The following is a 20,795-nucleotide window of genomic DNA, read 5'->3' as shown; positions in this document are numbered from 1 at the left end:
GTGGTGTGTGTGTGCACGCTGAGCAATACAGCTAATATTAATGCTTTAGCTCTGTTCATTTTTTGAGACCTTTGTTCTTTTCTTTTTTTCCATCTTTTAATTTAAATTCAATGACTTAATATATAATTGTTATTAGTTTCAGAGGTAGAGGTCAGTGATCCATCAGTCTTATATAAACACCCAGTGCTCGTTCCATCACGTGCCCTCCTTAATGCCCGTCACTCAGTTACCCCCTCCCCCCACCCCCTCCCCTCCAGCAACCCTCAGTTTGCTTCCTATGGTTAAGACTCTCTTGTGGTTTGTCTCCCTCTCTGATTTCGTCTTGTTTTATTTTTTGAGACCTTTTTTTAAATGTTAACAAAGGACGATTCTGTTTGAAGCCCCTTCACCAATCTGGGATGATCTCAAAATAACTTCATGGCCTTGAAATTGGAAAAATTGGAAAAATCTGATATATGTATGTATATATATTCCTTTTCTACCATTTGCAAGGAACAGTTTTACACTAGTTTAGACACTTTTAGTGCTTTTGCACACTGGCATCAGCCTTACTGTGGCCGTTCAGCTTCTGGGGGAGCCTGGAGACTATTGCTGATGAGTCCGTATGGCCAAACAACAGGAGAAATAAATATGCAAATCAGGGAAGTTTGTCACCCGACATTTTGTTTTCTGAAACATTTTTATAGGGCGCATTTGGATGGCTGTTTTTCAATAGCTTCTCAGAATGGCTAATTCCTTATTCTTTTTTTTTTTTTTTTTTTTTTTTCCAATTTTGCACCTTCAGTCACCCAGAGTCCTGACTCCGCCATTTTCGGCTGGTGCTTGGTGGTCCGAGGTGGTCATGTGCCACGATGGCCGCGCCCCCCCAGGGGGCAGGGAGGGGCTGCAGGACCCTGCCCTGTGCTTTCTCTCCGCCATGGGCAGCCCGCCCAGCTGCGTTGTCCTGGCCTGCGGGGAAGGCCACTTCTCTGTGCCTGGCTCCCACGCCGAGCAGGTGAGCATTAAGACTAGTCTCAGCACGTGCTGGGACCTGATCACAGAGGGTCCCGGCCACACCCCCGGGCACGGTGTGGAGCCCAGGCCCTCAAGGGCCCACAAGGCACCTGTTCTGAGGACTTCCGGAGCTGAGCCGAGGCTGCCGGCGGCCACTAGATGGCAGTGCATCCCCCAGGATCCAGACGTGGTGGCGCCTCCGGGAAGGATGCTCTTACCTGGGTCCCATCCAGGAGGGGCAAGGTGTGCTGAACGCGGACCCTCAGGTGGGGTGGCTCAGAGCCCTGCGCTCCCCAGGACTCTCTCCGCCCCCCCGGGGTCCCGGGGGAAGCTGCCGAGGGTTTGTCTTTACCTCCGAATCTTATCTGAGTGAAGGCTGTATTGTAGTCGCCTAAAGTGAATTAAAATGCAATTCCTTTTGGAGAGAGTTGCTTTAAATCATATCGGTGTCTCATTCAAGAGCAATCATGCTGCATTCACGTGGAAGTCCACTGCCACCACATATCCCCATACCTCGGGTTTGAAATCCTCAATGGCTTTTATTTGTGTGTGGGGTTTTATAGTTAGATTTTTATTAGGAGTCTTTAACTACTTATTCTCTTAATTTATTTCTTAAAAATTCTTGTGTAGATAATTAAAACAAACATTTTACTTAAAATGACTTGAGGAACTTGTCCTATATTTTGTACTATTTTTCTTTCTCCTGAAGCATAGGATTAGAAAAATGGGTAATATATCTATATACCTGTATATTCACATATTTATTTTATATATTGTATATTTTTACATATTTATAATATAATTTAAAGAAGTTTACTAACATTTTCTTGGTAGCATAATGAACAACATTAGAAGATTGATTTTACAAACCGTTAGAAGTGTTTATATCTCATATTTAGTAAAGATGTGCTAAGTGCTTTTTTTTACTTCAATAGTATCTTAGAAATTTAGCAATCAAAAGGACTCTCAATGTTCCACGTTATTAAATATGTACATTTTGATGACTTTTTAAAGAGAATTGGTAAAATTTCATCAGTACCATGCTTAGCTTGCAATATTATTATGTCATTATTGTATGAAAAATATGCAGTGCTCACGTTCCCTAACCCATATCAAAATCATTTAGAAACTCAGTAGTTTCATGGCTGTTTCTGTATCATAATAATATAGCAAATAAGGTACTGTTAATAATAAGGTACTTCATAAAATAGCAAATGCAATACTGTGTACAATTCGACTTGATGCAAAATATAAAGTTGTAGTTTACCATGAATCTGACCTGGAACTCTTGTATTATTAATACAGCCGATTAAACTGTACACTTTTTATGCTGCATGCTGTCCAGGATTCACAAAAGCCTTTTGGCTCATGACAACCATTGATCGAATTGCCGCCTAACTAATTGGCCCTATTGGAGTTTTTTATTTGAGCAATAGTATTAGTTGGTTACAATTGTTCCGGTTCAAAAACATAAATTGCTTAATATATATGTTATCTCCAATTATTTATTGAAAAATGTAAGGTAGCCTCATGGGTCTTATTTTTTTTATAGCTATGAAAATGCGTGTAGAATAATCATGAGCCAAAATATGGATCACGTGAATAGTGTTTCTTGCTTCAATTCCTCAGTGTTATGAGTATTCCATGCCCAAATCTCCCCCAAAACAGAAGTAATCCTGTTTGGTTTTGCATTATGTCAAACAAAAAGTAAATACATTTATGTATGCGTGAAAATATGCATAGCTATTGCCTATGCATTGCTCACGTCTCGTTAAGTATCTCTTTGGAGTTTCTTAGCTAAAATATAAAATAACACAATTTTTTGTTTTGTCTAGTGTCTTAAAATGTTCTTATCCAGACCTTTCATAGGATGTTCCGAGCAGTGCTTTCCTTAACTTTTGAATACTTCTAATCCCTACAACCAAATAGGTTGCTAGGGAGGTTTAAAATACAGATATTTAGGTCTACTGCAAATATAATATTTGTCCGACTTCAAGGGTCGTCTCTGAGCTTTCAGTGGAAAACACCCATTTTGTTTACATAGCATGTACAGATTACCAGGCTGTGTTATGTGGCAGTTCACAGGCCCTCGGTCCACAAAAGCATCATCCAGACACCAGTTTGAAGCTGCGTGTGGTATCAAAGATATGCTCCTCCTGCCCCCTGGGGCCTAGGCCTGGTCACCCGAGATTTTGCAGCAGGTGAGAGGAGCTCCAGAGGGTTCTGAAGAGCGATGTTTAACCTCTGCTAACATTTCCCTGCAGCCCTCTGATTCTCCCCCAGCTCCCTTTGCACGGCCACTGCGTGAGCGTCTCGGATGGAGGCTAGCTGTTACCCGCTGTTAGTGGAGATAATCAGGACCTCTGCAGTGAGCAGCATGAACCCTGACATTCCTCCTATCGTTCAAGCCGTGGACCCCTCTCACCTCCACCTGCCAGCAATGGTCTGCGGAGACCTGTCAGGCAATCTGTGAAATCCATGATTGTCAACAAAATATATATAATGCATCTAACACTTGCACAAGATGCGATCTGCATTTGTGCATTTACCATTTCATCTGCAGTAGCCCATTTGTGGCATCTGGACAGCCTGTACGTGTACCCAGAGAATCTTGGTGACATCGAGCATGCCTGCGTAGGGGTCATGGACCGTGGGCTGGGGGGGTGCGCTTCTCCGACCCAGGAGGCAAAAATGCACTCGGATGGAAATCGCTGATATCTGGGCTTTCCAAATTGTCAGGTACTTCCACTCCGCAGACACAATGATGATTTATACTGAACAATAAGCTGTGCTGCTGAATATTATATTTCTCTTTTTTCTAATGACTCATTATCCTGGAACAATGAGGAGATGGGTAGAATATAAGTGTATTAAAAACATAATTGCTTTTCTATTCACACAGAAGTATGCCGTGTACACATGGGGGAAAATGTCTAATGAATAGGAGAATCTGTGTTCCTCTTCACTTTGTAGCAGAGCATGCCAAAAATGCATATTTAAAACCTTAATTGATTCTAATTCCACCAGTTAACTGATTATTTCTTTTGGCCACAGCACGTGCTTTACTGTACATCCTACTCTGCCTTTTTATCAGCAATATTGCTAGCAGGTGTCATGCATAATCCGCGTGTAACGTATAACATCTTTACCAACACAGACACAGGTATTGATGTAAATTGTTTGCAAACACTGACGAAAATCGCTTAGCTGTGTGTTGAATCTGGCAAACTTAATGTACATGTGTACGCACATATATATATATAATCATGTGTGTGTATCACACATACACAAAATTTACCAGATAATGTGTTAGTATATAATATATGTAATATATACATATATAATATAATGTTTATAATAATATATAATACCTATATATAATGATATATAATACCTAAATTTACCATATATATCCATTTATATGTGTATATAAAATATATAATGCCTACATTATACATATAACGATATAACATATATAATACCTATATTATATGCCTATATTATTCATATAATATATAATACCTAATGTATATATAGTCCAGTAATGCTAAATTTTAAATGAACCCAGAGATGTTATCTAGGTACGTTATCAATGCCCATACGATGAGAGCGAGCCCTTAAGCACGCTCCCACCCCCGCCAGCTAACCCTTCCTGAGCACACCGCCAGCTAGCCTCCCTGTGATGTCACCCGAGCCCAGAGCAGCAGTGAGACCCTCTGTGGGCGCAGACGTCACGCTGCTGTTGCTAGTCTCCATATTAAGCAGAGTTCTCAAGAACTGGCCTTTCTTCCTTCACCAAAATCAGATACACTTCATCTGGTGTTTAAAGACAATAGTCCTCCTCTGCCAAATCGTCCATTTTGCTCCTCAGTCCCTGAGGATCCCCTGCTTCAGATACACACCTCTTTCCCCAAACCCCCACGCCACCCACATCTTTCTGTCCTTGCTGGCTGGGCCAGAGCACACCCTGCACCCGCTGTCCTCGATGGCCAGCCCCGACTACACCACGGCGCTCCCCACGGTATTTGAGTGCAGCCCATTGCTGTGTTTCTGACGTGGCCTCCTTGGACCCGCACACTTGCGTGGCCGAGCCGCCCCCGGGAGCCCTGGCTGATGGCACGCTCTGCTGCGAGGGCTGCTTCCAGGCTCTGCAAGATTCTGCCGCCGGCCCTGTATAATCCGGGTGCGTATGGACGGGTTCTAGAAAGCTCTTCCAAGGGCCGACCGCATAGGGTTAATCCCTCCAGCCCTCGTCTGAGAGGAGAAGCGGGCCTCAGAAAAATAACAGTTACACAGTGAAACATCGTCATATAATTACTGCATCTAATGTTTCCCAGCGTATAATGTTCAAGTTCAAGAATCTCAGCCAGGGGCCAATAAAACAATTCTTGCGTTTTATGTTTTTCTGCTTATGCTGTTTTATTTTGCTCTTTTGGAAAAAAATGTAAAAATAATTTACTGGAGTAATAATTAGCGCTTATAAAGCACTTTGTAACCTATGACAATGAGCAAGTTTCTACTACAACACGATTATGGTTCTCTGAACATTTTAGTACTGGGGGAAACTGAGGGTAAGACCTCTCTTTGTAGGTTGAAAATTCCTTGAGGGCAAGAGATATATTCTAGTGGAATCCATAACACAGCCGTGGGAGACGGCAGCGCCCCGGTCTGGTTTCAAGGCGCCAGTGAGTCCAGACTGACACAAGGAGGGCTCGTTGTCAGCGTCTCTCCGAGTAGCGTGGGGACATCATGACCTGAAAAGACGAATCGTCCCGAGCATCCGCCGGAATGTGCCAGGGCCCAGGCTCCCCCCTCCCCCCAGTTCTCTCTCCAGCTGGTGACACTTGTTGTGTGCAGGGTGGCGGTAACCTTGACGGGCGCTGATGGGCGTGGCTCCCCTGAGCCCCGTGCTGCATCCTCTGACCCAGTTCTCGCACCTTCCCCGTGAGGGAGCTGCTACTCATTCCCCGTGGTGCGGATGAGGAAACTGACCCAGAGCGGAGTCCAGTAAGTCGTCACACGTCACATAGCGGGAAAGGGCGGGTGGGGTGTCAGGGTTACAATTCACTTTGCCCTGCAAGGAGCACTGTGCGGAGAAGGTGCTTCACTGAGGAAGAAAGACCCCTGAGGGCCACCTCGTCACTGTCCACTGGTGGCATTTGGAGAAGGGCCCTCCCTATAGGGGATGTCGTGGACGCCCAAGTGGGTGTGTGCACTCCCAGGTGCAAAGAGGCTGTCCTCTTCTGCCTGAGCATCATGATTCTTGGCTACTTTCTCCTTTCCTGGGGTGACACCTGGCAAGGGGTCCCTCAGACTCCCTGTGGTGGGTGTTGGGGGCTTGCCCAACCCCCTCACCTCCACCCCAGCTGAGCCTCACCTTGGTGCAGGCTGGGTTCCTTTGTCACCATCTCAAGTGTGTTGTGGACTCCTCTGGTCTCTGGTCACTTAATACTTCCTTGCCGTCCAGCACCTTCCGGTCACCCCCTCAACCCTTGGCAGAGCTCCCCCACCCTGCGCACATGCGTGTGCATCTCTCTGTCGAGAGCAGAGCTGCTCCGGCAGGTACGATGGCCCCCAGGGCAGATCCTCTGGGCCCTGTGGGAATCACGGGGGTCCCCTGAGCTGAGGTCCCACGGGCTTGCCCCAGAGAAATGAAAACTGGCCTGTGTGAAAAGTTGCTTCAGCAAGCTGATATGCTTATTACACGTGTCTTACATATGTGCATGTGTGTCCAAGCGGGAGAACACCTTTTAATGAACACTTTCTCCCCCTGAGCACCTGACCTGAGGGTATTTTGGTCTGCATGCGGGAAACCCTCTTGGGCAGTCAAGCTCACACACATGAGAGGCGCATACATCACACACACACGCACATGCACACACATGCACACACGCACACATGCACACACATGCACATGTACACACACGCATGCACACATACGCACGCACACACACGCACACACGCACACGTGCACACACAAGCACATGCATGTGTTAAAATTCAGCTTCTCTTGTACAAAGAGTATGATTGTCCTGTGAATACTTTTGGTAACTATCCTTATCTTCTTTCTGGCTCCAAATCCCCTTGTAAGCTCCCCCCAACGGGGAGGGAAGCTTTTATCACGCATTTTATTCTGGTTCCTGTTTTTCAAGTAAATCACGCTGAGATTTACTGGCTGTGGTTTTCCACAATTTACGTCTTCTCCTCCTTTCTTTAATGTCCACGGCAGACTTTCGGAATGCAGTGGACTGTTTTCCCCAGAGTCAGGTCCACGCTGGGCAGGAAGGTGAGACATTTATTGAGTCATATCAGCCACCACAGAAACCCTTCCCGAGGCTGCGGGCGCGTCTGGTGTGGTCACCGTGCGGCCAGCTCCGCGGCCCCCACTGCCGGCCGCGAGGGAGGCGCATCCTGAAAGTTGTCAGCTTCCTGCCCTGGACTTTTAGGGCTTTATGTTATGTGATACAATTGTGTGTCACTCGAGACACTTACCCCTTGACATTTTTCCCGTGGATAAGCAACTGACCATGAACTCTGCTTTCTGAGATGGCGTCGCTGCTGGTGAGAGCGGCGGCGGCGGGGCCGGGGGCACAGACACGAAAGTCCTGTTCTCAGCTGAACTCTGAATGGGTCCCCCTGGCCGTAAACTTGGGGTTGAGAACAGTGCCTCATAGATACACTCAATAAATATTTGCAGAAATACATGAGAGATGCATTCTGTCTTATTTTGTATGCACAAAATAGCAACCATTTAACTGTTAACTCTGTTTTAATAGTGCCTTGAGATGAATTTAAGAAAAATACACTTCAAATGTAACATCACTGTCATACATAATGGATAACGATGGCGCTTCACTGGTGCAGAGACATATTAGCTCAGCGAGGGCGAGCTTGCACTGGGAGAGGCTAGGCTTAGCCTGGATGTTTGCACACATTTATCTCCATACATATTTATGCATCTGCAAAATGCGCCACGCTCTGGGGATGAGAGAACCAGCTTTCTGAGTTATAAAACATTCATTTATTTAAAATAGAAAGAGAAGTTGGTAATGGCACACCAAGAAAGTTAACCTTTATCTTCTGCCTCATTTAGAAATCATAAAAGTTTTATTATATTTTAATGTCAAATGAGTTTACTAACATTATAAACAAGTATTATTATATCCCTATATTATTTTACCTACATAATGTATGTTCTGTTGTAGTACATGCTTGTTTTTTTGTGTATATAATATGCATATATAGGACATATAAACATAACAGATATAATACACATACATAATATATAATAATATTCTTTTATGTAAAATAATATTCATATACATGAGTTTGTGTAACATAACATATGTCATTTTATTTATCATTTACTTTTGGCAAATAGTAAATAAAAATGTTATATTTACTGAAAATTTTTTGATACAGTCCTAAAATTAGAGATTTAAAAGTTAATCAAAGCAAAACTATGGAGACATAGAAGGATGAGTGGTTGCTGGGGGCTGGGCCGGGGGGGGATGAGCAGGCGGAGCAGCGAAAGGACTCTGAGTGATACACCGGTGGATACGGGACACTGTATGCTGTGCAAGCCCGGACAAAGCTCACCGCCGAAGGTGGCCCCTGAAATAGCTGTGGACTCTCGGTGACTCTGCTGTGTCAGTGTGGACTCATCAAGGGGAACAAGTGCACCACTCTGGTGGGGGCCGTCGATAGTGGGGAGACCATGCAGAAGTGGGGTCAGGGGGCTTATGGAACATGCCTGTACGTGCCCTCGATTTTGCTGGGAACCTAAACTGCTCCAAAAAATAAAATCTTTAAAGAAATTAGTCTAGCTCCTTTTCAACTGTAATTTTTCAGAGCTCAAGGAATATTTTAAGTCCCTTTGGAATGTATTTGAGTCTTAAAGTATGTTGCTCTTTCGATTAACGTGCGTGGCGCTAGGACTTCTGCAGCAGAACGCACTTTGGGTTCCGTCAGCGATTATCAGAGGAGAGCAAAGCCTACACATCTAGCCCCAGGTGTGGGCAGATGGCAGGAGCCCCTCTGAGGGTTTGCTACCAAACCAGGTATGGGCAGACTGCTGCTCTGGGCACAGATCATCCTGCAGGTGAGACGTGGAGGGTGTGGCGAGAGCCGTCCCACTCCCAGCTGCTGGAGACCCAGGTCTAAGGTCCTAGTTGAGTGACAAAGGGGAAGAGCCATCTTCAGTCACTTTTTTTCCATGTTTGCTCTATTGTATTGGGAGTCTGTAACTTTACCGGTAGACAACCAGGCCAACAAGGACACCAGGATTGCTATGGCGCTCTGTGGCCCTGAGCGTGCCTCCTTCGGCATCTTCACCTGTCCAATGACAAGGTGAAACTACAGCACCTCACCTGCGTACCTGCAGGGTCCCGTAAGAGAAAAGCCAAGCCTCACACTGAAAACTCATGCGTGGGCTCAGGGCACAGTGAACTATAAGATCTGGGAGGGGAAACATGCCATGAAAACGACAAAAACTGAAGTCACTCTTGTCAATTTATGGAGCCCTTGATAAAATTTTAGAGACGGAACAACAAAATTTAAGAAAGAGCTAAGTTTTACTCCAGGTGCCGCTGCTGTGTAAGGACGTTCGGGAGGCTTCCAGGATTTCTGATTTTGCTCTCTTGGATGAAAATGAGAGCCATATTCAGGGTGTCTTGGTGAGGCACACACTTCAAGGGCATCTATGACCCAGCCCACACCTTGGAGGTTCACACCAGCCATTTTATTCCTTGTAATGATGCCGAATGACCCAGTATCTTGTAAAATGAAATTGAAATCTGCAGTGAGGCAGTACTTGTGCTATTAAAATGATTTTTTCTTTGTAATGGAGCACTGCCAGTCCAACCATTTGTGAATTGCAATTAAAATCTGAAGCCGGCAGCACTTTTGCAATTAAAACTGGCATTTTTAAAAAAAAAAAAAATTCTGCACCAATCTAGATAATTAGATAGGAACTAAAATGCCCATTTATTACGCATATGGACATGTATGAGGAAATAATTTGAAATTTATTATTCAAGATATTCTCTTTTTAACGAGGAATATGCTAAATTCTATGGTAAAACAAATTGTTTTCATATTCCATATGAGTGAACTCACTTCAGAGCATCGATATTAGATATTTAGTCACGAGTGTATTTTCTTTATTTTTACAGGCTTCTTTTTGACTCTTGTTTTAATGGTAAATTAGGATGGTGCCCAAGTTGTTCACATGCTTATAAAAAATGACCAGCATCTATTGTCGGACATTGGTCACACGAGGACTTTAATTTGCTAATCATTGAGCTACACTTTCTCAGTCAGTTTGCAGGGCAGTTGTAATTCAATCCTGCTTGTGACAAGTTTCAAGAAACATGAGAATTGTCTTCATTAAGTAAAGATATTTGAAAGTCTAGTTCTCAAAATACTTTCCCAGAAAGTCAATGACAAGACAAAAAAGCAAAACAAAACAACAACAACAACAACAACAACAACAATAAAAACCCTCAAGGTGAGTATCTTCCTCCCCTGGTGATGCTGGGTCTCCAGTCTGCAAGAGCAGCTGTTGATGACTGTCCTTAGAGGACGATGAATTCTGGGATTCAGTTTCCTGGTTGATCTATTTAAGAGAATTTAGAAAATTCAGGTTGAGTTGATAATTGAAATTCACTTGCCCATAGTTGCATACATGGTCTGTTTATTCAATATTTGTGTAAAATTCTGTAGAAATTTGATTTAAATTCCGTATTTATAGTTGTTTCTTGTCTGTAAGATTCCCGCTGCGGGTGACTGTCATGTGATTCTCTCTGCAGGTCCAATCACACTGTGAGTTACGACGTCGGTGTCTAGTATTTGGAAAGGTAATACGGAACCAGGACCTGGAATTAACCCGGGGCGAAACCGCATTGCTTGTGTTCGTCAACCAGAGGCATGGTCTCCATGCGCATGCTAATCCGAACATCCCCGTGGTCTTCAAGCTCTGCCTTAAAATATGGTATTTGCACATTGTCTTCTACAAGTAAATCACTTGTCTTGGCCTTTGGGTCCCTGCTCCTCATTTTTAGGTGGAACAGCTGTTCCTTAAGCTTTGCTCTCATCCAACACTCATGTGGTTCTACCCAGGTATATTACGTGGTCCCCTCCTGAGACCTGGAGCAAGTGGAGACACCTGAGTGAACCATACCCCTCATTAGGAGACTTTGACTTGTTTTATACATTTTCTAGAGAGGGAAAATATTTTAAAAAATCGATGTTTCCAAATAACCCCACATTAAACTGCTTGGACCCATGAGTTTACAGGTGGACATTTCAGTCGGGGGTGGTGAGGTGATTAGGCACAGAAAGGTGGGGTGGTGAGGAGGTGGGTGAGAAGGTAAACAGAGCCAAAGAAGCTGCCATGGGGAAAATAAGGCCCACAGGCAGTGGGGACGATCTTAACCAATGAATGTGGGCCCCACATGAGGGCGACGGCTGGCAGAGAAGTTTCAGAGCTGAGAATACCCTCGCTGGCTCACTGGCCACTTAGCAGCTGCATGGCACCCACCAGTCCCGCGTTTCCCTCCGGGTGCAGGTGTGGGTGCAGGTGCGGGTGCTGGTGCGGGTGCTGGTGTGGGTGCAGGTGCGGGTGCTGGTGTGGGTGCAGGTGCGGGTGCTGGTGTGGGTGCAGGTGCGGGTGCAGGTGCAGGTGTGGGTGCAGGTGCGGGTGCTGGTGTGGGTGCAGGTGCGGGTGCAGGTGCAGGTGTGGGTGCAGGTGCGGGTGCAGGTGCGGGTGCAGGTGCAGGTGTGGGTGCAGGTGCAGGTGTGGGTGCTATTGCAGGTGCAGGTGCGGGTGCAGGTGCAGGTGCGGGTGCAGGTGAGGGTGTGGGTGCTATTGCAGGTGCAGGTGCGGGTGCAGGTGCAGGTGCGGGTGCAGGTGCGGGTGCAGGTGCGGGTGCAGGTGTGAGTGCAGGTGTGGGTGCAGGTGCGGGTGCTGGTGTGGGTGCAGGTGCGGGTGCAGGTGCAGGTGTGGGTGCTATTGCAGGTGCAGGTGCGGGTGCAGGTGCAGGTGTGGGTGCTATTGCAGGTGCAGGTGCGGGTGCAGGTGCAGGTGCGGGTGCAGGTGCAGGTGTGGGTGCTATTGCAGGTGCAGGTGCGGGTGCAGGTGCAGGTGCGGGTGCAGGTGCAGGTGTGGGTGCTATTGCAGGTGCAGGTGCAGGTGCGGGTGCAGGTGCAGGTGCGGGTGCAGGTGCGGGTGCAGGTGCGGGTGCAGGTGTGGGTGCAGGTGCGGGTGCAGGTGCAGGTGTGGGTGCTATTGCAGGTGCAGGTGCGGGTGCAGGTGCAGGTGTGGGTGCAGGTGCAGGTGTGGGTGCTATTGCAGGTGCAGGTGCGGGTGCAGGTGCAGGTGCGGGTGCAGGTGCGGGTGCGGGTGCGGGTGCGGGTGTGCGTGCGGGTGCAGGTGCGGGTGCAGGTGCAGGTGCGGGTGCAGGTGCGGGTGCAGGTGCGGGTGCAGGTGTGAGTGCAGGTGTGGGTGCAGGTGCGGGTGCTGGTGTGGGTGCAGGTGCGGGTGCAGGTGCAGGTGTGGGTGCTATTGCAGGTGCAGGTGCAGGTGCGGGTGCAGGTGTGGGTGCAGGTGCAGGTGCGGGTGCAGGTGCAGGTGTGGGTGCAGGTGCAGGTGTGGGTGCTATTGCAGGTGCAGGTGCGGGTGCAGGTGCAGGTGCGGGTGCAGGTGCGGGTGTGGGTGCTATTGCAGGTGCAGGTGCGGGTGCAGGTGCAGGTGCGGGTGCAGGTGCGGGTGCAGGTGTGAGTGCAGGTGTGGGTGCAGGTGCGGGTGCTGGTGTGGGTGCAGGTGCGGGTGCAGGTGCAGGTGTGGGTGCTATTGCAGGTGCAGGTGCGGGTGCAGGTGCAGGTGTGGGTGCTATTGCAGGTGCAGGTGCGGGTGCAGGTGCAGGTGCGGGTGCAGGTGCAGGTGTGGGTGCTATTGCAGGTGCAGGTGCGGGTGCAGGTGCAGGTGCGGGTGCAGGTGCAGGTGTGGGTGCTATTGCAGGTGCAGGTGCAGGTGCGGGTGCAGGTGCAGGTGCGGGTGCAGGTGCGGGTGCAGGTGCGGGTGCAGGTGTGGGTGCAGGTGCGGGTGCAGGTGCAGGTGTGGGTGCTATTGCAGGTGCAGGTGCGGGTGCAGGTGCAGGTGTGGGTGCAGGTGCAGGTGTGGGTGCTATTGCAGGTGCAGGTGCGGGTGCAGGTGCAGGTGCGGGTGCAGGTGCGGGTGCGGGTGCGGGTGCGGGTGCGGGTGCGGGTGTGCGTGCGGGTGCAGGTGCGGGTGCAGGTGCAGGTGCGGGTGCAGGTGCGGGTGCGGGTGCGGGTGCGGGTGCGGGTGCGGGTGTGCGTGCGGGTGCAGGTGCGGGTGCAGGTGCAGGTGCGGGTGCAGGTGCGGGTGCAGGTGCGGGTGCAGGTGCAGGTGCGGGTGCGGGTGTGCGTGCGGGTGCAGGTGCGGGTGTGCGTGCGGGTGCAGGTGCGGGTGCAGGTGCGGGTGCAGGTGCGGGTGCAGGTGCGGGTGCAGGTGCAGGTGCGGGTGCAGGTGCGGGTGCGGGTGCGGGTGCGGGTGTGCGTGCGGGTGCAGGTGCGGGTGCAGGTGCAGGTGCGGGTGCAGGTGCGGGTGCAGGTGCGGGTGCAGGTGCAGGTGCGGGTGCGGGTGTGCGTGCGGGTGCAGGTGCGGGTGTGCGTGCGGGTGCAGGTGCGGGTGCAGGTGCGGGTGCTATTGCAGGTGCAGGTGCAGGTGTGGGTGCTATTGCAGGTGCAGGTGCGGGTGCAGGTGTGGGTGCTATTGCAGGTGCAGGTGCGGGTGCAGGTGTGGGTGCTATTGCGGGTGCAGGTGCAGGTGTGGGTGCTATTGCAGGTGCAGGCGCGGCTGGCCCAGAACCCTGGGCCTGGAGGCACAGAGCAGCCCGGCCCGCAGCAGCTCTGTGACCGTGCGCACAGTGCGACACTCACTCACCCCACTTATCTTATCTCGCTCTGAATTTACAGAATTAGACATACAAGGCATAATGGCAGGGACACTAATTCCCTGATTTACTAAATCTGTGCATTAACATTGAAATAAAGAGTTTGATTTCCAATTACCATTCCATCATTTCTGCTTCTCCAGGTTTCTGTTTTTATCAGGCATCATTCACATACCATAGAATTCACCCATTTAAAAATACCACAAAAATTCAGCAATTTTTGTGTATTCAGAGCTGTGCAACCACCACCACAACCTAATTCCAAAAAGTTTCATGCCCCCCCAAAATAAACCTGTGCCCCATAGCAGCCGGCCCCTTCCATGCCCCTGCTAACTGGCTTTCTTGTAGCCATAGATTTGTATGTTGGGGACATCTCACGTCTATAGAATCCTCAGTGACATCCATGTCATTTCTGCTATTGCTCTATTTTTCCTGAACATCTATTTGATTTTCCACATGACTGTTTCCTTTTCCAGATGTTCACCCTTCTTTATCAACCAAGCCAACATGGCTACTTTCTCTTGCTGGTTTAGGGTTTTTCCAGAGCTGTTGTTACCATGAGATCGCCCACATCAGCTTACGGGCGTTCCTCTGCCAAACTGTCTTACCTGTTTGTGACATGTTCTACTGAAAGCTGGGTCTCGTTCACCCTGAAAATCTGAATAGCAGTGTGCCCTGTCTGTGGGCAGAGGTGCGGAGCCTGGTCTGTGGGCCCCAGGGACTCTGTGGCATCCCTTTTAGCAGCTGACCCTGACTCTCTGCACAAAACCACTCAACTAGTGACCTTTCTTGTAGGAAGAGACTACTTATCCATAAATACATTTTCATCCCCACATCCCCTTTGTAAATATATAAAATTTCACAGATGGATGCCACATGAAGTGGAAAAGAAGGAATATTTCTTCTCCTCACAGAGGGAAAACATTACAATTTAAAGTGTAGACCACCTAGCATTGCTGTAGGGTGTTCTGGGTGGGAGTGATTAGCGATATCTATTTAAAACGAAGGTTTTCCTCTCGTGCTTTCTCTTAAGAAAGAGAAAAGAGAGAGTAAAGGACTAGATGAGGAACACACGTCGGCAGAGACCTCTGAGGCTCAGCTCTTCCTGTGACGTGGACGTTCGTACATCGTACATGCACTGCACTCATCAAATCTCTATCAATACTAATTTACTAATATCAATAATAATCTGTTTCCCAGCGGATCAGTGTCCCAGGTGGGGCTGGGGGCTCCTCACAGCTCCCTGAGCTCTTCAGCGTAGGTGTCAATAAAACTGACTACAGCTCCCAAGCTATTGACAGTTATTAAAAATGACCTTGATGTAATGTCATGCCTATCAAAACAAAGACGGTGTGCTAAGGATTACGAGAGTTCCAGGGGAGGAGCACGGCAGCCCAGAGCGGGGGGCAGGGGCGGCTCTGCCTCTCGGATGATTATTGGTTTTCTCTGCCTTTGCTTCCTTCTTTCCCAGAATACCCCTCTGTTCCCAGACGAAGACACCTGCTCTCCAAAAGGCTTGACTGGAGCTACGTGGAGGCCTCATGGGTTTTGCAAGGAGCTGTCATAGTCCACCATTTCAGTAGTTAATGTGGTGAAAGTACCCCGAACCCCGCTGGGGACCTCTGAGCACTGGCAGCACCCCTGCGGGGCCCCCTGGCTGTTAATGCACAGAGGGCAACAGATCAAGAACGTCGTCCTAGTTTCTCTACCACTTTGTAAGTGCAGCGATCAGGCTCAATTTTAAAGCCTGCTTTCCTCTCTCGCTGCACATGAAGATTTTGTGGCAATTTTAATAGATGGTCCTTAGGTGCACACTTGAACAACTGTGGGGTGTGACTATTTAACGCCCAAATAGTTTACTAATAGTTGTAACTAACACTGAAATGCCTCCCCCGCCTGTATGCACAAGCCCTAGGGTGGAGAAGCAAATGTCTAAAACGAAACAGTTTTTAAGAACGCTGCTTTCAGATGGATTAAACTTCCGTCCTTCTGTTGAGTGACCAATCTGTGTTTCAGATTCTGAAAATGTCTCATGTGCTTCTTACCTTCTGCTACAGAGTATCCATCGCCTTGATGGGCTTGCTCACGGCAAGGGCCAGCCTGCACACCATGAAGCTTTCGTTTTCAAAGGAAACGTATTCTTTCTAAAATAAAATTACTGGACCTCTTGGCTTCAGCTAAACCCTGAGCTAGTTAAGGTCATTCTGTCCCTTCTTAATAGGCATCCCTAAAGGTAATTGTCAAGACCCTGTTAGGAATTTTCCCTAATTTTATCAAATAGTAACTTGTTCTGCAAAACTTTTTCCGTTGATAACAATAATGGTTCTGAGAAAATTTAAAACGGGTTCTTACTGATGAGGGTAGTAATTGCTTGAGACTAAAAGGCTAAATAAAAACAAAATAAACTCTATGTGAGAAAGGCACACCCCTGACAGTTATATCAACTAAGTCTAAACATCAGGGCTTGGGTTTTTCTTTTTCTTCTGACAAGTGTCTGTCTTTATAAAATTTGAAGATTCTTGGATTCTATTCTTTTTAATGTCAGTTAGGGGTGATGAATCCCAACTGATCAGTCCATATGTGCATCTCTCTTTCCTCTGTGGTCAAATTATGTACAAAACATCTAGTAAGTAGGCTTATGAATTGTTACATGCACGGAACAAAATGCAGAAGTACATGGGGCTAAAAGAATGGCCATGTAGTCTTGCCACTGAGACTACCTGTCTATGTATCATCCGTCTGTCTATCCATCAAATATCCATCTGTCTATTATTTATCTATGTATCATCTATCATCCATCTATCGGTGGCTTACAAACTTTCACATTTACATGGCATGGCACACACAGACATTCATATATTGAATGATCAAATATTGCCCTACTACGACATATCGGAGTAAACTGGAAGGAATGGCCCATCTGAAGTCTTCCAGGCGCTGGGCCCGGGGCCTGGCTGCTGGGGGCAAGGAGGTTTCACCCGTTTGTACTCTACTCTCGGCTAAGAGCTCAGCGACAGCACTCTTTCTCTGTGTACTCCAACTAAATCACACGCTTCTCCAGAGTCCAGCCCCAGATGCACCTGCACACCAGCCCGATCTGGGAGTAGCTCTAAAGTCTCCACCCGAATCATTCTGCCTGGCTGGCAAGGGCAGCCTGACGGTGTAGTGAGCAGTGGCCTGAGGCGCTGTCACCATAGATTTGTTGTGTTGGTTAATTAATCACATGTTCAGCTGTCTGTTGCTGCCCCCCCAATAAATAAATAAACAACAAAAATACACATAGTGACTTAAACAATGTTAATTATCTATTATTCCTCATGGTTTCTAAAAACCCCAAATTTAGGAATGCCTGAGCTGGGAAGTCCTAGCTGAAGGTCTTGCTAGCAGATGGCAGCCAGAGCTGGGCAGGAAGGAACTGGGGCAAACGTGGGCCGGCAGAGCCCGCTCTCGCTTCGTGAAGGCCCAGGCCTCTCAACGTGGTCTTTCTGCACGGGCTAATCTGGGTTTTCTCACAGTATGGAGGGCTCAGGACCACGGGAGTCCTACCAGCTCTGGGCTCCAGGGATCGTATTCCAGCAATCCAGAATTCCAGCACTGCCGTTTATGACCTTGCTCATCCCCTACCTCTAGAAGTCCCCCGATATTGATTTAAGAGTTACAAATTCTTACTTATACCCCTGACTCTGAAGAGAAGCAAATGAAGCGGATATCTCAGAAGTTGGGAAAGAGAACGTCAGCAGCATGTCTGAGTGAGGTCCTTCATCGTACCCCCCTTCCAACAACAATTTCACATCCATCCTTGGACAGAAGAGCCTCTTCGGGATCTGGGATCCAGCCCCACACAGCAAGGGAGTGGGGGCGGCTCACCCAGCTGTACTTCAGGTGATCACCATGCAGACCACAGTCATACTGTGGACCCTGCAGTGGCCTGTGAACTGGCTCCAGCTTCTCTCGGATGTGGCCCAGGAACCCTGGAGAACACGGACTCAGAGGATCCCCCACGGATGAGGAAGCATTTATGGAAGCCCAGGTGTCCAGGAGAGAAGTTCCACCATCCTGTGGGAGCAAACAAGACAAGTCTGGGCACACTGGAGAGGGTCAGAGGAACATTTTAACTTTACTGCATCAACCTCCCCATGGAGGGCACAGATCAGAGCCAGGAGAGATCTCAGCCCATGATTTCTCCTGCAGGAAATGTGAGAGCCTGTAAGTGAGCACCTGGCATCCCCAGCTGGACAGGATGCTGTCATCCAGAGCACTGAGTCGTGAGCTGCATGACTGGGGTGGGAAGAGGCTGGGAGGGATTACAGGGGTGAGGGTTCCACGGATGTGTCATGGACTCCATCCAGAAGCCCAGCCATGAGCCCCTGGGGATGCTTCACTGGCAGTTCCCCCAACTAGCCCATGCATTCAACACACTCACACATATGCACACCCCATGGCCTGCCCCTGGTGCATGCTCCCCATGGCAGTGAGGGTGAGCTTTGGCAGCTTCCCACTGAGACCTGCTGCAAGCCAGCCAGGATCTGTGGGCCAGGGAGCGACCATATACTTGAGTATTAGCTCCACTCCTGGGAAGGCAAGAGCCTGGATTCATGCAGGATGGACAGAAGTTACTCAAGCAAGAGTCCTGCCATGAGAGGAAGCAAGCAACATGGAGGAGGTAAATCGATAGAAGGTCCAAGAATGCCTCAGAACCCCTAGTAGGGCTGAAACGGGTGAGGGGTTCTCTCCCAGAGTCCATTATAAAGCCAGGAAGATGTGGCTGCTCTTGCAGACATGAAGTCAGCAATGCAAAAGTTTCAAAGAAACAGGAAAAACCAAGGAAACGTGACACCACCAAAGGATCATGACAACCTTCGAGCAACTGATCCCAAAGACACGGAGCTCTGCAATTGACCCAATAAAGCATTCAAAATCGTGGTTTAAGGAGGCTCCGTGAATGACAAGAAAACTCAGAAAGACAATTCAACAAATTCAGGAAAGCAATATACAGACAAAATGAGAAGTTTAAGAAAGAGACAGAAATCATAAAACAAAAGAACAATGGCATGAATGAAATGAAAACAGGAACAGAGACCTCCAACTGTGGAAAGGATCAAGCAGAGGAAAGAAGTGAGATGGTAGAAGACGGGGGTTTGGGTGGTCCTGTGGGGGGAGAACAAAGACAGAAGAGCAGAAGAGTGAGGGAGCCCATGTGAGCCGTGGGCTGCCATCAAGAGAAATAGAATTGGAATTATTGGAACCCCAGAGGAGAAGAGAGGAAGAAGGCGGCAGAAAATACATTTAAAGGAATAATGGCTGAGAACTTCCAGAATCTGGGGAAAGATTTGGACATCCAAATTTATGAAGCTCATGCGTCATGGAGGGAAGTGCAATCCTCGTTCCCAAACTGTAGCTCAGAGGAGAAAAAAAATGCAAACTCAAACCTGCACTCAGAAAAAATGGGGAAAGTTAATTGTCAAAGGGGCATCCATACTGCATTGAAGCAAACAGAATGCCTGAACAGGATATTCTGAGTTTGAGCAAGATGAGAAGGAACATTATGACAGCAACATAAAAATGTGTGTACATTAAAAAAAAAAAGTCTGGAAAATAGCAGAGGCAAAATGTTTACTGTAGAAGAAAATACAAGAAATAGAACAATCGAATGTCTTAAGATCGGTTCATAGAAAATTTTATTAGAATGTGTATCTGAGAATCAATAGAATAAGAACTAAAATACAAGATGATAAAACAAGATAAAGAGATAAAAAGGAAAATTTTAGGTCTAAAAAATAAGTGAATCCCAAGGCAATATAATTACAGAACTAATAAAAACATTCAGAACAGGAACAGAGTAAAACATAACTAAAGTTAGACAGTTCCCATGAATGAAGATGAAAGAAGCAAGCATTAAATCAAATAGAGATAGATTAAGAAACAAAGATTATCTTACAAAAGGATAATTGTGGTTTCTGAAATAGAGACACCAAAATGTGATTTGAAAATATATTCACAGATATGAGAGTTTCTCTGAAGTTAACAAAGAACCACTTCTACTGATCAGAAAATAGATCATTTCCCAAGAAATAAGCATCATTCATGAAATGCACAGCATGCAAGCATCTCTTGTTACTCTACTCAATTTTAAGAATGGGAATATAATTTTCAGGGATCCAGACAGAAAAAAAATTGGATTAACTACAAAGGGAAAATAGTAGGTTGACCTTAGAATACTCTGTCACCAGAAGAAAATGGCACAAAGTCTACAAATTTTTGAAGAACTGATAATTTAACCATAAGAATATTACATTGAGTCATAATGTCATTCAAATATAAAAGTTACAAGTATCAAAATCCAGGGGAAGCATATAGAACCCATCTCTGGGCATGAGGGAAACTATTTGTCAATGAAATTGATAGCACTTAGAAATTGTGTTTGGCTGCAAATATGGAGATCTGATCAACAGTGCAGTTGACCAAATAAAAAGCCCAGAGATGGGCAACCTAAGACATGCACTGGAACTTGAAACAGCATTCATTAACCCAGGGTCCTTCTGCTTTTCTGCTCTCTACTCTAAGTGTATTATTACAGACTTGGGAGTTACCTCAGGATCAAAAGATGGCTGCTGGGGCACCAGCCATCAAGTCCATTTCCCAGGAAGAAAGAATGAATGGTCAAGGGGCAAAACTTATGCAAGTCAACACTCTCTTCCATAGAAGCCATGGGAGGGGGAAAGAAAGGAGGAAACAAGGAAGGACAAAATTTTCCAGTCTCTGACAAAGATGAACTGTCCTTTACGACTCTGCTTCCCCACGCCCCTCTCTCTGCCATCCCCTCCAAAC

Source organism: Halichoerus grypus, chromosome 13 (genome assembly GCF_964656455.1).
Source record: "Halichoerus grypus chromosome 13, mHalGry1.hap1.1, whole genome shotgun sequence".
In the NCBI taxonomy this organism is placed as follows: domain Eukaryota; kingdom Metazoa; phylum Chordata; class Mammalia; order Carnivora; family Phocidae; genus Halichoerus; species Halichoerus grypus.
The sequence above is the reverse complement of the archived record's forward strand: the minus strand, read 5'-3'. Positions refer to the sequence as shown.